This window comes from Bombyx mori, chromosome 10 (assembly GCF_030269925.1).
Source record: "Bombyx mori chromosome 10, ASM3026992v2".
NCBI lineage: Eukaryota > Metazoa > Arthropoda > Insecta > Lepidoptera > Bombycidae > Bombyx > Bombyx mori.
In genome coordinates, this window is record NC_085116.1 from 6142391 (window position 1) to 6159701 (window position 17311).

At 36.7% G+C, this 17311-nt stretch overlaps 1 protein-coding gene across 5 annotated transcripts in view; it reads left to right on the top strand.

Moving 5' to 3' along the window:
• Positions 1 to 17311, top strand: part of EcR (ecdysone receptor) — a 273151-nt gene that overhangs the window by 70796 nt on the left and 185044 nt on the right. For 3 of the 5 annotated variants that reach the window (XM_021350703.3, XM_021350705.3, XM_062670319.1), the window contains exon 1: positions 7767 to 8275. The exons of 1 other annotated variant lie outside the window; for it this stretch is intronic. The gene's annotated coding sequence lies outside the window, so the exon portion shown is untranslated. 5 annotated transcript variants of the gene reach the window in all.

Genomic DNA, 17311 nt, shown 5'->3' on the forward strand with positions numbered 1-17311 from the left:
ACAACTCGTTTTACATAATTACTCGTATTTTTATCGTGTCTATCTAACTATGAAAAAATATACAGATATAGTGAAAACAAAACACTAATCATTAACAAATGAATCAATTTAAAAACAGAATTCCATATTCTTTAAATAAAATTCCTTTGAAATTAGAATTTATTGTCAACCGGTACATAAATTGTGTTTCAAATGGCTAATATTCTAAAACGCCTGATTCATGGGTATGTGGCAATCTGTCAAATGATGTCTTAGTTAGAGTAATTTATAATCTTATACCTTTAAACAAGCAACTATTATATATTAATATATGTATATGTATATAATCTAAATCTCGGAAACGGCTCCAACGATTTTCATAAAATTTAGTATACAGGGGATTTCGGGGCGATAAATCGATCTAGCTACGATTTATTTTCAGAAAATGTTGTTTTAATCGTGTTTTCAATAATCAACTCTTCCCGACATCTATTGGCGAATAATAATACTATTTTTCTTAATTGAGGGCAACTAACCGCTTCAAAGACACAACAAGATGGCGTTATCAAAAAAAAAACGGTCATCGTCTAGTATTCTATTATATGTGAAAACATATTTCTATTTTTTCATCTTGTACAGTTTATGACTGTGAAAACTGGAATGGGATATCAATTCATTAATTCGTTTCAAGATTTACTGCGTTATTACAAACAGTCGCTCGCCCACTAACCCGATCCTGGTCGAGTAAACGTCTAAAAAGGAAATCCTACTTGCGCCAGTCAAGCGATAGGCGAGTCTAGTGCAACTTGTTTACATTTCCTATTAAAATATAATGGATCTCGCTAGTTTCATTGAGATCGAACGCAGAAAACTTTCTCAAATTTAAATATGATTTCTCGGTAATAAAATCAAGTGCTGCATTTAGTTTTTGATGAATCGCTTCGTTAAGGATGGGTGTGTTATTTTCTTAAATTTTAATATATAATATTTTAAGATCAGTTTTTAAAGAAATAGTTTCCAAAAAAAGTTGCACACAATCTTATTTGGTAAGTGTAAGACTAAATAAATTACGCTAAATATACCGGCATAATGAGTGTTCACATTTCGAAAACTATATACTTTTTCCACTACATAAATTGGTGAAAGAGTCCACCTGATGTTAAGTTGGCGTAGTCCAAAGACATTATTATATGTATGCCATCACTTACGCTTGAGGACGAAGTTTGAACTCACCTTTCAAAACGAAACGCGTGACAGTTTCACGGCAGAAACAAGAAAGCAATCCCCTGTAAGAGCTTACAATACACTATACCACGGATAAACAATAATAAGTAACCATATCAAGCAATACAGTAAATCAGTAAATAATTATTTAGCACAAAAATGTAAAATTGATCTGCCGCAAATAAAAGCTTAGTATAGTAGTATATTATTATTTAGTATATTATTTATTATTTAGTATATTAAATCATTGGTAGGTTTTCAAATACTAATTGTTGCGATGGTCTCAATTTTAATTTAGGTAACAATATGTTCGACTAATTATTAAGACTTAGGAAATGCTTTGAGCACTTCAATGAAGGACGCCGCCCGTCATTATCACACAAACGACTTATTTATACTGAAAGCGTAGAAAAGCGCTGTTACGAAGTAAAATGCAAATTGTAAATCGAAGAATCGTTTTAATTGCGGTATTATTGTAAGTATGAATTCACGTTTCACAGTTCATTGGTTGACATTGTTGTTATAACGTGGGCGGAAACTGACGTGGGTTGAGCAGGCGCCTCACTGCGTGTCGAAAAAGGACGAAATATCTTTCGCAGGTGTCGATCGCTTACATACAATTACTTATAATTTGCGTAATTACTGGTAGGTACCACCACCTTGCCTATTTCTGCCGTGAAGCAGTAATGCGTTTCGGTTTGAAGGGTAGGGCAGCCGTTGTAACTATACTTGAGATTTTAGAACTTATATCTCAAGGTGGGTGGCGCATTTACGTCGTAGATGTCTATGGGCTCCAGTAACCACTTAACATCAGGTGGGCTGTGAGTTCGTCCACCGATCTAAGCAATAAAAATTACATTACAATGAGTGAACCGTAATCGTCGAACTCTTCAAAAAGCTTGACGTGACACCTAACCCATAACTCAGCTCGCTGAGTTTCTCGCCGGGTCTTCTCAGTGGTGGTCGCGATTTTGATCTAGTAGTAGAAGCATTCGCGAAACAGCTGCCCCTGGGCTGTTAGATCTCCTTCCGAGGCTCTCGGGCAGCCGTTATTAAATCTCACCCCTCCAGGCTGAACTCGTGCTCGTCGCCAACCTATCCTGGTAAAACTGGAAAGGACCCCGGGCCACAAGTAAAATTAATTCTAAAAAACATTGTGTTATAAAAACTGTAATAAAAGTTAATAAAATAAAATAAAAAAACTGAGATAGCTTACAGTTTTTTGTTTCTCTAATTAAACAACGATCAAAATATGTTCGTAAATAAAATCGTGCCAACAAATACAAAAAGAGCTAACGCCGACTCATGATTTAATTATTACATTATTAAATGGCCCATAACGAGCCAGCAGGATACCGAATGTGAGTCAGAAACCGAGAAGGTAGTTTAATGAGCGCGTTTATGAAGTATCCAAATTATTTGACATCCTTCGACCGGTCATTGACTGAATCTTAATGTGGCGAGGCGGCTGTACCCTTACGCTTCGCGAGTCCACTGCCTTTGTGAACGATGCCGTATGTATGTGGATCCCCTCGTCATTCATCTGCACACAATCGCGTGAAAATACCTTATCTCACCAGTAGCCCGCGCGTTTCAGTGCTATGACTGTTTGTTACAATGTCACTTGTAAATTGTAGTTCACCGATTATGTACAACGCTTGTTTTGTCGTCAGCGAGCAGCGCCGTAAATATTTATGTCGAATTGTCCATCAAAAGCAATCAGATGAACTCAAAGCTGTCGGCGTCGACATAGGAAAGATTTACCATCAGCCTTTCAAGGCACGTAATCTCCAACATTATCTAGTTTTATTTATGATCATACTATTTTGGATGTTTGCAAAAATACCGTTACTGTCTTTACATTTTTGGAAAATAAGTCGTTACATAAATATTATAGGAGAATTTTTATCAAATAATTTGTAGGCGGAAAGATCGAGATAATGAGATTTCAGTTAATGAAATGTCCAAAGAGTTTTATCTATCTCATAGACAATTCGCTTTTGAAATATAAATTGAATGGAAATAGTAAGGAAATAGGACGCGGTGAAAAATATTAATGAAACTAATAAAGTGAGTTCGTTCGCATTTCCTCTAATTCACTCTAATATATTGAAACTGAAACTGCAATTCAAACTAGGCAGTGCGGAGGGTTGCGTCGCAGATAAAAAACGAAAAAAAAAAAAACATTTACTTTCGTCCGTCACGTAATTGACAGACAGAAATACACTAATATTGGCTCTATCTCAAGAAAAAAGTTTGAAATAATAATTTAGTTTTTAGACGCTACACACAAATGACGAATGATATAAGAAAAAAATGAGTTTACACAAACATGAATGATTAAATTAATTAATTAAATTAAATTAAAACCATTTATTTCAGAAACTGGTCCAAATGTAATCATTGAAAAAATATTCAAATTACCATTCAAATTTCATTGATTAAAACGAATAAAAATTATGAATGAAATGTAAGGCATGTACTGTGTACGTACATATGTATATGTACTAAGTATAGACGCTTAATTTATATATATTAAGCTTTATATATCTTAAATTTTTCGACCACACGTCAACTTTCGTTAGAAAAAAAAAAAAAAATACAATATATATGATTAATTAACGTCATGTAACTGTCAATAGAAATTATTTTGAATAAAATTTGCTATGATCAATTTTGTCATGACTTATATGCATATAATTATGTGCATATATATGTCTTTTCCTGCGGAGTTCTAAAATGCCCGTGGTTCGATAGGCACTTCTCAATTCGTATTAAATAAATTAAGTGACAAAATATCGTAAACAACTATTTAAAACTATATAAAAAGAAAAAAAAGCTTGCATTGAGGCAAAGAATATGAACAATGTATATTTTATTGTTCCGGCGTAATATTTGGCGCACAAGGCATTATCATAAAACCGAATGAATAACATTATGTTCACTGTAATTGAGATCTTTTGACTTTCCCCTAAGTGTTTCTGGCAATGATCCGGGCGCCGGCGGAAGTGAAGATTGGCATCCCGGACGACCACCTCTGGCGTGGTGACCTATCCTTGTCGACCGTTTGAATGTGTCCTGTTGATCGGCACATGACGAACGAAATGTTATTTTTATTATGCCCCTAAAATATGTATCGTGTTTAACGTACTGCTTTACTTACTATTTTATGTACTGTAATTATAGACGTATCCTTTTTTGCTGTTCGTTCTGGATGGACAAACACAGGTATACCAATAGGTACAATGAACCTCGCAGCTTTTTAATGGTGGAGGGACCTCTTGTGAGTCTGCACGGGTAGGTACCACCGCCCCGCCTATTTCTGCCGTAAAGCAGTAATGCGTTTCGGTTTGAAGGATGGGGCAGCCGTTGTAATTATACTGAGACCTTAGAACTTATATCTCAAGGTGGGTGGCGCATTTACGTTGTAGATGTCTATGGGCTCCAGTAACCACTTAATATCAGGTGGGCTGTGAGCTCGTCCACACATCTTAGCAATAAAAAAAGCTATAAAAAAAATATGAATGTTCGTCCTTTTAGATATGAGGTAAAACTCTCAATTGAATTATATAACGGTTACTCCACTCTGTGAACCGGAATATATGACTACTTTGCAGCAACACTATGGTATATAACCACCTGGAATAATAAAACCTCCCCAACTGCCGCGAAAGCTACGTTCAATAGTATCCATGAGCCATAATGATCACTTAACATCAGATCAGTCGTGCCCTTATTATCTTATCAAACCGCCATGTCTATATTTACTTGGTGAGAGCTCCTATGTCTTCAGCTTATTAGGATAACGTATACATTGTTTAATCTTGTAAATTACTTCTAACAAGACGCGTCTAAAAATAAGTTCGGTGTCAAATTAGGTTAATCTGAAGCCGAGCTTCAAATACCTGTTTCATCTGTGTAGGCTTTCCGAATAAAATATCTCATTATTCATTTTAGTAGGCATGCTTATTAATTTGACCTTCTTTTATTTATATATTAATACGTGAAGGAAAAACTTTGTATCCCTTTTTACGAAAATTGCGCGGACGGAGGAGTATGAAATTTTCCACACTTATAGAGAATATAGAGAAGGAGAGCAGAATGTTAATATTTTTTTTAATTATGCCTAAGAAATACATTAAATCAATAAACAAAACATTAGACACACTACCATGTATTTGACGCAACACGCATGTATATTATTTATTGTCAAACTTTTGTTCTTGACGTCTGTGGTCAAATTGAGAATAGATTAAATATTGTTTGTCTTTATTAACATTTTTCTATAGTGTAGTCTTGGCGAAATTTGTGATTATAGAAGGAATAGTATTTGAAAATAGAATCATAATAGTGTACAAACTTACAATTTCAATTAATTATATTCGAATTTCGACTACTGCGGGACCACTAGTTCTAAATTAATAGGTCACACAGCTTAAATTCGAATTCTATTGATTGAGACATGAAAGTGCAGTTTCAATTGCTTTGCATCGTTCCATACTTCCTATACGTAACCTTATACAAAGTTTGATGTTACCTACAAGTGAGGGCTTACGGTACCCCTGCCGAATGTGTCAAGTTCCATGTAAATCTCACAATCAATATTCGCGCGACGTAAGCAAGGTCATCGCAATGCCTAGTTGTGATGCCATGAATCGCGCAAATAGATGTTCCATTGAACTTGTTTATTAATAGCAGGCGTAGTGAAGGCGTCACTAGAGACGCAAATTTCTACTTCAGTGCGGGCTCCACTCAAGGCTAATCGACACTGGGAAATATGTAGAGAGCATTGTAATTGAAACAGGTGACCTCAAGACTCCCCACCTGAGGCCATAAGGTTACCAGAACCCACGGCGAATGCACCTGCCTACCTTAAGACAAGATTGGGCCATTGCGTTGATAAAACGGCTAGTATAATCACCTGGGTAGATGTGTATAAAATCCGGTGACTAGTCGACATTAAATGGACCATGAACTAATTTATTCGGCTAAGTTTTGTTTTTTTTCTATACAGTTTCTAGTATCAGGATTCATCCTAAAAAGACTTGGATGGACAGTATGAAAGAATACGAGAGAAAAGTGTGTCCACGCTCGGGACAAATAATAAGTCGGTTTGTCATATTTGATATGATATTTTTTTAGTCCGACAATAATAATTTGATAAATTATTTGAACATTTGTAAAAAAGGCAAAGTTGTAACTGAGTAAAAAATGCACAGATAATATAAAAAATTAGGATATGCGTTTCGTTTCACGCTGGGAAGATCTTGAATATCGTGTGAGTGCAGAGATGACGTTTCATAGCCCTGAATGGGCAGAGGGGAGATGTTTCACTGACCCTACTTAGTGGGAAAACGGCAAGAAGAAGAAGACAATATCTATACCTACAACTCAGGTGCAATTTTCCTGCTTTAATTTCGGTCACGCTTGCCCATTATTATCGCTCAACCTAAAAAATACATTCATCTTATAGGATGAGTCCCTCGGTGCATTCGTATCAAGAGAGACAACGGTGTTCAAATGCCGCAGGCAGATATTAATATTTCTAATGAAATACGTTGTTGAGGTCTATGGGCTCCAGTAACCACTTAACACCAGCTGGACCGTGAGCCCGTCCACCGAGCAAAGTATTATAAAAAAATATATCGAGATATTACCTTCGTATGCCTGCTGTATGTGTTACATACCTAATCCAACATATTCAAATCAAATAAACATTGACTAGATATTCAAAGCGTCTTTAGACTTACAGGTATGACATCCGGCATACGTAGTCAAGTCCTTGTTTTGTGAAATATCTTTTTATTCTGAATCAAGCTAAAATGTAAATTGATAGAGTCGAGTAAAACATGCTCTATTGGGAGTACCAAAAAATATTCGTACATTCCTATAAACTTAGATGAACCCACCTACAACGACTACTCAAGAACAACTTTTTATAGTAAAAATGAAAGTGTATGTGCATAAAGTATTCGCGTGGTAGAGTTACACAGTAGATAGGTACCTACAAGGTACAGAAAACCGTTGAGGCAAGGCGTTAGCTCCAGATATTTTGTTCCATTACATATACGTAGATTTAAGTCGTGGTAGATATAACACTTGTCACTGTAGAAGTCTATTAACGACGTTAAGTGCGACGTTAAGACCATCAGGTGCGCCATTTGATTGTCTGTATTTGAAAACAAAAAGAAGAAATAATCACTCAACAGTGGGCCATCGCACGGTCTTGTTGGAGTGTCTACGGATTTCGTTAAACATCTTAGCATCGGACGAGCCGTAAGCTCGTCTGCCAATCTGCATCACCAGAAAAACAATGAAGCCTATTAATTCGAATTTCCAGTAATACGGTAGTCCAGAGTGTGCGTGGCGCATGCGCTCTATCTGTGTTTCCACACGCGTTTCCCATTCACTGCGCAACGTAAATGTCCACAGAAACAAAGCAAAATTTTATTTTTGTAAGAACCACTCTACCAGTTCGCTTCGTTTAATACGAGCCGTTTGAGATTTTAAAGTCAAATGCGGTATTTGAGACTTTAAAATCTGTTTGGATGATTTGTTGAAGCAAAGAGCGGGGCTCCGTGTCGGCGTGCGGTGCGCGAGTGTGCGTTACCGCGCGTGTGCTAGTGTGCCACGGCTCGTCGCGGCGCGCCCCGTCAGTCGGCGGCGGCAACTCACGCGCGTTGTTTCGTATCCGAAATCTCTCTCGGCTCTCTGTTACGCTTCTCGCAGTACACCTGCTAGCATTCAGGCTTCGGCGGCTCTCACGCTCGAGAGCTCGGAGGTCATTACGTCCTCGCTCGGTTTCGGCCCTCAGCGGTTTCACCTCGCGCCGCGTTGACAGCGGACGTCGACGAACTCGCTGCAGCGGTGGCCACTGACTTTTCGAAACTGTGCTGGTGCGCGCCGTAACTCTGGCGGGCCGTCCGCCTGTGGTGTGACAGTGAAAACGTGAATATTGCTAACCTATGCGGATGTGCAGTGACGGATGAGTAGACTGAAGAATCCAACGTCAACAAAGTTTTGAGCAGCGAGCGAGAGCGGGTCGTCAAAATTGAGTCCAAACTGTATTTAGGTGGGTACATCTCTGTTATGCCAGTAGTGAGAGCTGTTGACTGAATGGCTGCTGAATATTTATCGCGTGCGAGTTGGAAAGTTGTTAGTGATAGAGAGTAGGGAGTGCGGGCCGCTGGCGGGCGCGCTCGGCCGACATACTACATACACACAGCTGATTTGTTGTGGCACGAAATCATATCTCGTCCCGATTGGCCATATTGCGGTCACTCGTGTCGAGAATTATTTTATATGGCATGATTCGCTCATTATTTGATATTAATATACAGATACGACATTTATTAATTCAAAATAGAAATTGAAAGTCAGTAAAAAAAAGCAATCAGCGTATTTACGACACAGTTAATTCTGTTGTAGTAAGAAAATTGAAATAACAATTTTATTTGATGGCTACGTACTGGAACAAGGCTTTATGAGGTACAACAATAAATAATTCATTTCACTGGATTCGACTTATACCAATTCGATTCATGAAATATTAAATTCCAATTTGTGTACAAGACGTTTTATAAATACTTTGGAATTTATTTTCACGTGCAAAACACGTCACGAAATAATAGAGTAAAAATAACACAAAACAATTTAAATTGTATTAAAAATTTCAAATGATTTTAATTAAACTATAAATGTTTACTATCTGCTGGGATATTGTAACAGCATTCTTTTAGTGAAAGCAATTTTAAAGTAAATAAGCAAGTGGTCGTAAATCTTAAAAATGTTACGAATGACTCTACGGTAGAGTCACTACTAATCTTAAATTTACCATTACCATTATTTACGACTATAATAACTGGTAAATGTACTGGTAAATAATTTAATTTTCTAAATATTATAAAAATAATTTATTTACAACATTTTTATTGGTTGTAACGTTTATCGGGTCAACAACTTCTTTTAAGCCTAGTACCTACTCTAAGCGTGCAAATTCAATTATTCAAGACCAAGTCCAATGCAACGGAATTATGTTAATACGGTTCATTGGATAAAAGGCTTTCGCTGTGTTTACTATGCAATGTACCAGCGCAAGGTTCTAATAAATGTTTTCCGTTGTTTAACAAAAAGAAAACTATACATTCATTTTTGATTTTAAAATTTCATAGCATCGTTGTTGTCATTTGAAATTCGATGAATTTTGAATGTCATTAAAAAAAAGCCACGTTAAAAAGAGACAAGCATATAAATCTACATTAAATTAGTCCGCAAGAAAATGAGATAGCACACATCCATACGATTTATTCGTATGTCAACTGCACTCATATATTATTACTGGACAGAAGAGTTCGTAATTCATCAGATCTCAAATAGCAATCATTCAAACATAAATCAATACCAATTATCAACACTCTTAAAATGATTTAAGAGTATCGAAGTACAATTGTTAATGGTGGAAGGGCATATATATTATCTGGTTGTTCACACTTCTCAGAAAATATACTGTGTGAAATACGCGTACCGTAGAAAACGCGTATTTACTTAGAAGAGTTAAATAGTATAATACTACTTAAATAAACAATAGCCTAAGAAATAATGTACTAGGTTGTCTGCTGTCTCTGTCTAATAAGTTTAATTAAAGTACTAAAATTACCGCGAACTATTAATAGGGATTACTAAAATGCTTGACCTCCGTACATTAACAACAAGTACTAGTTTATCAAATGCTAAAGCGCGTCTAGATTCTTCGCGCGTTTCTAGAAGCTATTTTGTAACAACCGCATAGATCTTTGAAGTGGTCGTGGCCTAAACGATAAGACGTCCAGAGCATTCGTATCTAGCGATGCAACGGTGTTCCAATCCTGTAAGCAAGTACCAATTTTTCGAATGAAATAAGTACTTAACAAATGTTCACGATTGACTTCCACGGTGAAGGAGTAGCATCGTGTAATAAAAATCTAAGCCGCAAAATTGTAATTTGCGTAATAACGGTGGTAGGGCCTCTTGTGAGCCCGCACACACGCTAGGTGGTACCATCAGCATGCCTATTTTTGCCGTGAAGCAGTAATGCGCTTCGGTTTGAAGGGATTTAAAGGAAAAAATCCTTTAAGGAACGCTCGAAATTGAAACTGTAATCCACTTCAAGCAAGCGGAATACATAAACTCACTCTTACTTACGTTTGCATTAGAGAAAGTGTGCGCTAATTGTAAATTACATACCAACATATTCGAGTGGCGTCCAAAGTGCCTGTTTGTTGAAGCGATTGTTATGTTAAACTTGAATTTAGCATTAATTAACAATTTATCAAAAAAAAAAGGAATAGTCTATAAAAGTATAGAATGTATATTTTGTTTGTGTATCGAATTTCGGTCTATCGATTTCAGTACAGTTTGGTATTAAGGTTACATCGAATTTAAGCTGTAAGCAGCTATAATAGAGTTGTTTGTTCGCGCCCATAAAGACAAATAACGAAGCATGACGTCATTATGCAAATAATGCTTATAAAGTTAACGAGCGGGAAATAATTATTTGGGATGCATCGTCCTAACACTGAAGAGAGGATCCTTCTATTATTTTCTCCGTCAAAAATTTCTGTTTGAGCGATTATTGTATAGTTTTTTTTAGAGTTTCGATCTTAAATCCGTAATTTAAAGAAAGCACGGACTCGAAAAATCAATCTTTTAAATGAATCTTATGTTTTAAATGGCCGTACGTACGGGTACGGTACATTAGAACCAACTTCAATATTGTACATATTTGAAAATGTCTAAAATTGCGATCCTCGAATTGAACCCTACGCCTCTAATGTTAAGTGTTATTAAGTCACAATTAAAACTACTTTTACGAATTAATGTTTTATTTATTTATTACGTAATTAAAACAACAAAAAACTCTAGATTAAAATGTAAAATTGTATTTAGAAAGGTATATGAAAAAACCTAACACTTAGTTCTTCCTATTGTTCAACACGTCGAACCCGCGTTAACGTCTCGGCCAGATATCTACTTATCTTGTTAATCGGTTCTGATGTACCCTCCATCAATCAAATCGGGTCCAGTTTGGCCGTAGTTCAAAGAGAAGATAAAAATGTGCCAATCTAAAATCGGGACAAGGCCGCGCCCCCAATTCCCACGCTCCACGTAATAAACTCGCAATATAGAATTTGTACCATTCCGTTTGTAACTCGATAGCATAATCCGATTTATAATAAAAACGAAAACCGAACTTTTATATCGGATTTAAATAATTTTCAAATTCGAACTTTCACAAACAACACTTTCTCGTACCGCAACCGTTTGAATCGTGTAACGTAGGAAAGAAATGGAAAATGAAACCGTAGAAATATAACTTCAAACTACAAAAATGTCGTAAAAAAATATGTGAAAAAAAATAGAGATATATTCCTAAAAATTTGAGAACTCAAGTACATTGCACCGGCAGTCATTATCACTGTGGAACGTCACGCGGCGCCGGCAGTTCTTATGTCAACAGAGAAGCGATTGCAGGTGCCGGCGATCAGACGAGGTCGTTCACCCCGTCGATATTTGGATACACTATACAACACCCATACAGAACACCCATAAAGTCTTCCATGGACGTAATACAATAAACAGGATTTGACAGAGGTGCGAGAGAGATGTCAATAGCTGTCCTTGTCTGTTCTTACAACGAGGAGTGGGTTTTTTCCAGTATACGGAACACTATTTAAAAAATATTTTTCAACCATTGGGATCAAGGCAATGAGTTTATAGGTCACAGTGCCTAACGATTGTTTCAAAATACAGTATTGTTAATTGTTAGTTTTGAGTAATGCAGTGGTTTTCAAATCAAATCCTAAGGATTACAATTTTAAAGTTTTTATTTGTGTGTTTAAAAGTTATAATAGAGCTATGGTTGTCAAAATAGATAACGGTCTCTGAGACGCGGTCGCAGAATAGCAGACCTACGGACGTCGAACACGTCGTGGTGTTACCAGCACAGATGTTAAATTAGCTAGATTTAATCATAAATGAAGTCTACATTGAAAGAAACCAAGTTTATATAATTATGAGTATTTGGATTTAAAGCTATGGAGTCTCACACTCAATGGTCCAAAGCTAAGATTTTCTTCCGTTAGGATTAAAAAAACTTACTCGTGCGAGTAAAGAGCACTCACACGTTCGAGACAAGAACAAGTTTTTTTTTATGATTGGAGGTTCACTAATGGCCCGTAAGCCTTTCCAGTTTCACCAGGGCAGGTAGGCGAGCAAAGGCTCAGCCAGGAGGGGTGGGATTTGCTAACAGCTGCCCGAGTGCCTCCAAAGGAGACCTAACAACTCAAGAGCAACTGCCTCGCGAATGAATCTACTACCGGATCGGAATCGCGATTCGCTGAGAAGATCCGGCGAGAAATTCAGCGAGCTGATGCATGGGTTAGGTTGCACGTCGACCTCTTTGTCGAGTTCAACGAGTACGGTTACCGGGGTTCATGTGCTCGTTCTACGTGATGATTTAATTCATTGACCAGCGTGTAGTTTACGAACAAATTTTATGACTGTGACGTGGGGCCTAATTTTTTAGATAATCTATCGTTGCTGGCAACACCGAATGTCTTATTCCGCGACTCCAGGATAGGGAATTCGAAACATGTCGCTAGTTTATGAATATGGAACGCGGCTTTGGTATTTCGGTCACGAGACTTAACGAATACAAGCTTCCTTTTCGTTTTTCGATTGGAACACGACACAGGACGCGGTTTACAGCCGCGTTTTTACAAAAATAGGAGGCGATTCTGAGAATCGTTTTACGGATTTTTCAATTAAAAAACGCGATCAAATAAAAATGGAATTCAATGATTCGAAGTGTATGCTACGATATTACTTTGTACTTTCGACGGAAAAATATCGCTCTTTTTTTCCTCGTTCTTTTTAGAGCTCTTCAAAATCAACGAAAAACCTAAGAACCTCACAGGAACTGTGCTGGGAATTGAATCTAGAACATTTATTTCTGGGCCGGAATCAGGGCGGTACGATGAACATCGGGGTATCCGAACCGTGGGGACGAATGAAAACAAATAGTTCGTAACACAACGCACCTGAGTGGGCGGACTTAAATGTGCCAAAGCAATATAAGCTTTGAGACTGTAGGCGTAAGACTGACATCAACAAAATTGACGACAAGACGATACGCGACGTGGATTAATGAAACTTTTTTTTCCGACATTGCCTAAGTTTAAATTGAAATATCAAAACTTGAGGGTTCCGTTATGAAATGACGTCATGTGCTGTCTCAAAAATGACTTCATAAACCATAAAAACGTTAAAATACACCTGTAATTTCTTACACGTTACATATAAAATTAAATAGATAATGACAGAGCTTTGCTCGTTTATTGATAACGCCATCTTGGTTAGTTGCCCTCAATTAAGAAAAATAGTATTATTATTCGCCAATAGATGTCGGGAAGAGTTGATTATTGAAAACTCGAATAACACAACATTTTCTGAAAATAAATCGTAGCTAGATCGATTTATCGCCCCCGAAATCCCCTGTATAATAAATTTTATGAAAATCGTTGAGCCGTTTCCGAGATTCAGATTACATATATATTAATATACAAGAATTGCTCGTTTAAAGTTATAAGATTAACGCGATAAAGTACTCAGTGCTAAGTTTGCCTACTTTTGCCGCTAGGAGCGCTGTTCCGACTGCATTAAACTTTTACGCTATCGAGAACGTTAAAAAACTCGCACTAAGTACTGCATTAAACTTCTATCCATATATACAGGGTGTTCGTTGATAGCGAATAAATATTTCAACATACGTCATAAAACTGTCGTAATGATACTCTTAAATGTCACAATGTGATTCCACATCAAGCGATAAGATCAGATTTCCGGAAATCTCTTACACGTACGGTTCATTCACCCGTAAATGGAAAGGTGATTAGCGAATTTCGTTATGTTATTCGAACGTATGTAATTATTTAAATTGTGTTATTTACGAAACATATGTGATACTTAATACGAGTCAACGACCTTGCCTACCCTAAATCAGTATAATTACGAAACGTTTTTTATTATTACATATTTTTTTATCTCTTAAATTTTCACATACAAAACAAGGCTAATGAGCTTCCTTTAAAAAAATCAGTATTTTCACTTTTGATTTTAGAACTCTTAATCACTTTTGATGGCCTTATATGTCTATTTTTTTTGTACTGTATGATCAAATATTGCTTTATTTTGTGAACGTCGGCATGAAGGCGTTTTCAAATTTAGAGGCGCCTTTATTTCAATGTCAAATGCCATTAGATGTCAAACAATTATTATTATATATTTGTGATAAATAGCCTATGTGAATGCCAAGAATCATTACTCTATCAGAGAAGCTGACGAAACCTTCGGTTTTGATACGAATGAAAACACCACTCTTTCGCACGCAACATGTTTCTACTACTGAGTTACTATGTTATCACTAATTTCTTATATCTTTATACATATATATTTCTTCTGTACGTGTGTTTGTCACCGAACTCCTCCTAGACGGCTGAACCGATTTGAATGATTTTGGAACGAAGTTCCTTATGGGACGATGCTGTGGGATACCCTAACCGGGAAAAAACGTCCGTAATGTAAGATTTTTATTAGTAATGCACACAGTGTACGACTTAACTTTGTAATAACATACAAAAAACAAACATACTTTTAGTATATACTTTTTATAAATCATTGTGAATAAAATAAAGTTGATAACTTTATAAGTAGTTTTTTATTTTATTTTTATCAATAAAAAAATTATAATAACAAATGTATACCCGAATAATTATTCTCTTTAAACCTTGAATAGATTTTTTTTCTCCTTGACGTGTAGGTGAGCTCACGGGGCTCAAATCTGTTGCTAACACTGACCCTAGCAAGAGCAGTGTTTCGCAGAATCTATCACCGAATCGGAAACGCGACCCGCTGAAAAGATCCGGCGAGAAACTCAGTGGGCTCCTCGAATAGAACTTAAAATTAATATTTTTATAATAAGGAACTTCGTTCCTATCCGATGTCCCACGACACCACACATCTTTTTTTTGTATGCGTTTGGGTGGGATCCTGGATGGCTTAGATTCACAAACCAGGCCGGCAGATGGCGGTGCAGTCGGTATCTAGGTTATTTATCTTTCCTAGAAATAATTTATATGCAAAAACAACATTTGCCGGGCCAGTTAGTTTATATATGTAAATTGTTTTTAAGAATTTTATGTTTATGTATTCGATATCTTTTAAAAATCGTCTCTATTATATAGGTAGATTGCGTCATACGTAGTCTACGTAAACGAGTTCAACGTGCTTCGTTAGAATTCACACGAAGTCATTACGTTCCGAGTGAGTGAATTATAAATAAAACCTAAAAATCAAAAGTTTATCATACTTTTAAAAGCTTTTGTTCACACAGGAACGTGTAATGTTTATAGATAGCGTGAAATGAATGGATTACTTCCAGAAATGATGCGTAATGATGCTGAAGATGCCGTATTTCATAATAAATAGAAAATGTTATCAAGAAATTAAATTTTCTCTAATTTATACAGTGTACGCAATGTAATGCGAATAAAAACTAGGTGACGCGCGGTATTTATGATCTTTTATGACGTCGACGTGGCGGACTAGTTTCACATCATATAATGGGCTTACAAAATATTACGAACTTGCTAAAACTTTATCTTTATTGCCGACGAAGGCAGACCAACAAACTGTTACGCGCTGGGATTCGGGATAAATAAATGTTCCACCAAAGTACAACTAAAAACTGTATTCAACACTTAGAACACTTAAAACAGTCAACAAACACTTTAAAACTCTCAATTCGCTTCTTCCGCTTCGCTTCAGGCGATTCGTTCGCTGTTTCGCTTCGAGTAGTTCCGATTACTAACTGACTGCGTGCCATCCCTGCAACGCTTTTATAGTCGATACCACATCCCTAGAATTATCGAGAATATTCCACACATCTCTATTATTGTGTTTCCGCTATCTGAACGCCATCTGCGTTACTCTTACCGGCGTAACAAAATACTTGTGGTCACCGTGACGCGATGGATTTCGTTAATGTATAGCCAAGCTGCCGCTGTCAAAATCCCGTTTGAAGAAGGACATATCAAAGGGTTCAGGAAGCCGTTATTGTCCCCATTCGAACAATTCCTCAGTACACTTCCCATGGAAAATATGAAAGTAGCACAGAAAGAATGAAAGTCCCTCTGTAGATTAAAAGGCTCCAAACGATCCGTGAGGTCGGAACTATCCATCATTCCGATCGGCTCTGTAGGATTGGAGTCAAATACAGTTGGCACTATGGGTATTTTTGTTTCAATTTCTTCAAAATGTTTAATTAAATTAAAATTATCACGTAAATTCTATTAATATCGTTTCGGCTTCGAGAAATTTTCCCTAAATCCTGCAAATGTAAATCTTATCTTAAAGCTCATTATTACTATAATATTATCAAAAATGTTTACTTTTTTCCTATTATAGTGTAAATACGAATGGATCGTGTGAGACGATAGGTACAACAGAAAAAAAAATAACATGCATGAATTCGAATTCACATAATTATTTTATTAAAAAAAAACCACCGTATCTTTTAAGTCGGTTCCATATTTGAACGTTTGTTTACGATCATCATAATAATATGATAATTTGATTATCCGCCGACAGTAATGACATCTAGTGAATAGCTTGTGATTACGGGTAATTTCGAATTATCAAACAATCAACTGGGCCGATGAATAGCGTACAAAAATTAAAGCGTGGGTTTTCGAATATCGAACATAATAACAATATTTAAATATGGAGTAACAGAGGATCCGGATGTCACAAAAAATAAAAACACGCTAGTAGGTGATGAAATTGTTTGTATAGAAGTCGGCAACACTTTCAAATGACGCCAATACTTGGTCCGTCGTCGGCCGGCTCGTGCATTCCACAACTTGCTCACCCACAGCACCGGACCGGTCCTCGAGCATTGTACCAAACGATATCACGCTGCCGGTTCGAGATGCCCGTTGTCTGAACCACGTGTAAATCAGACTCACGCTATTTTGCCGCGGCGGGCTTATAAGAAGCGAGGTGCGGTCTCAAG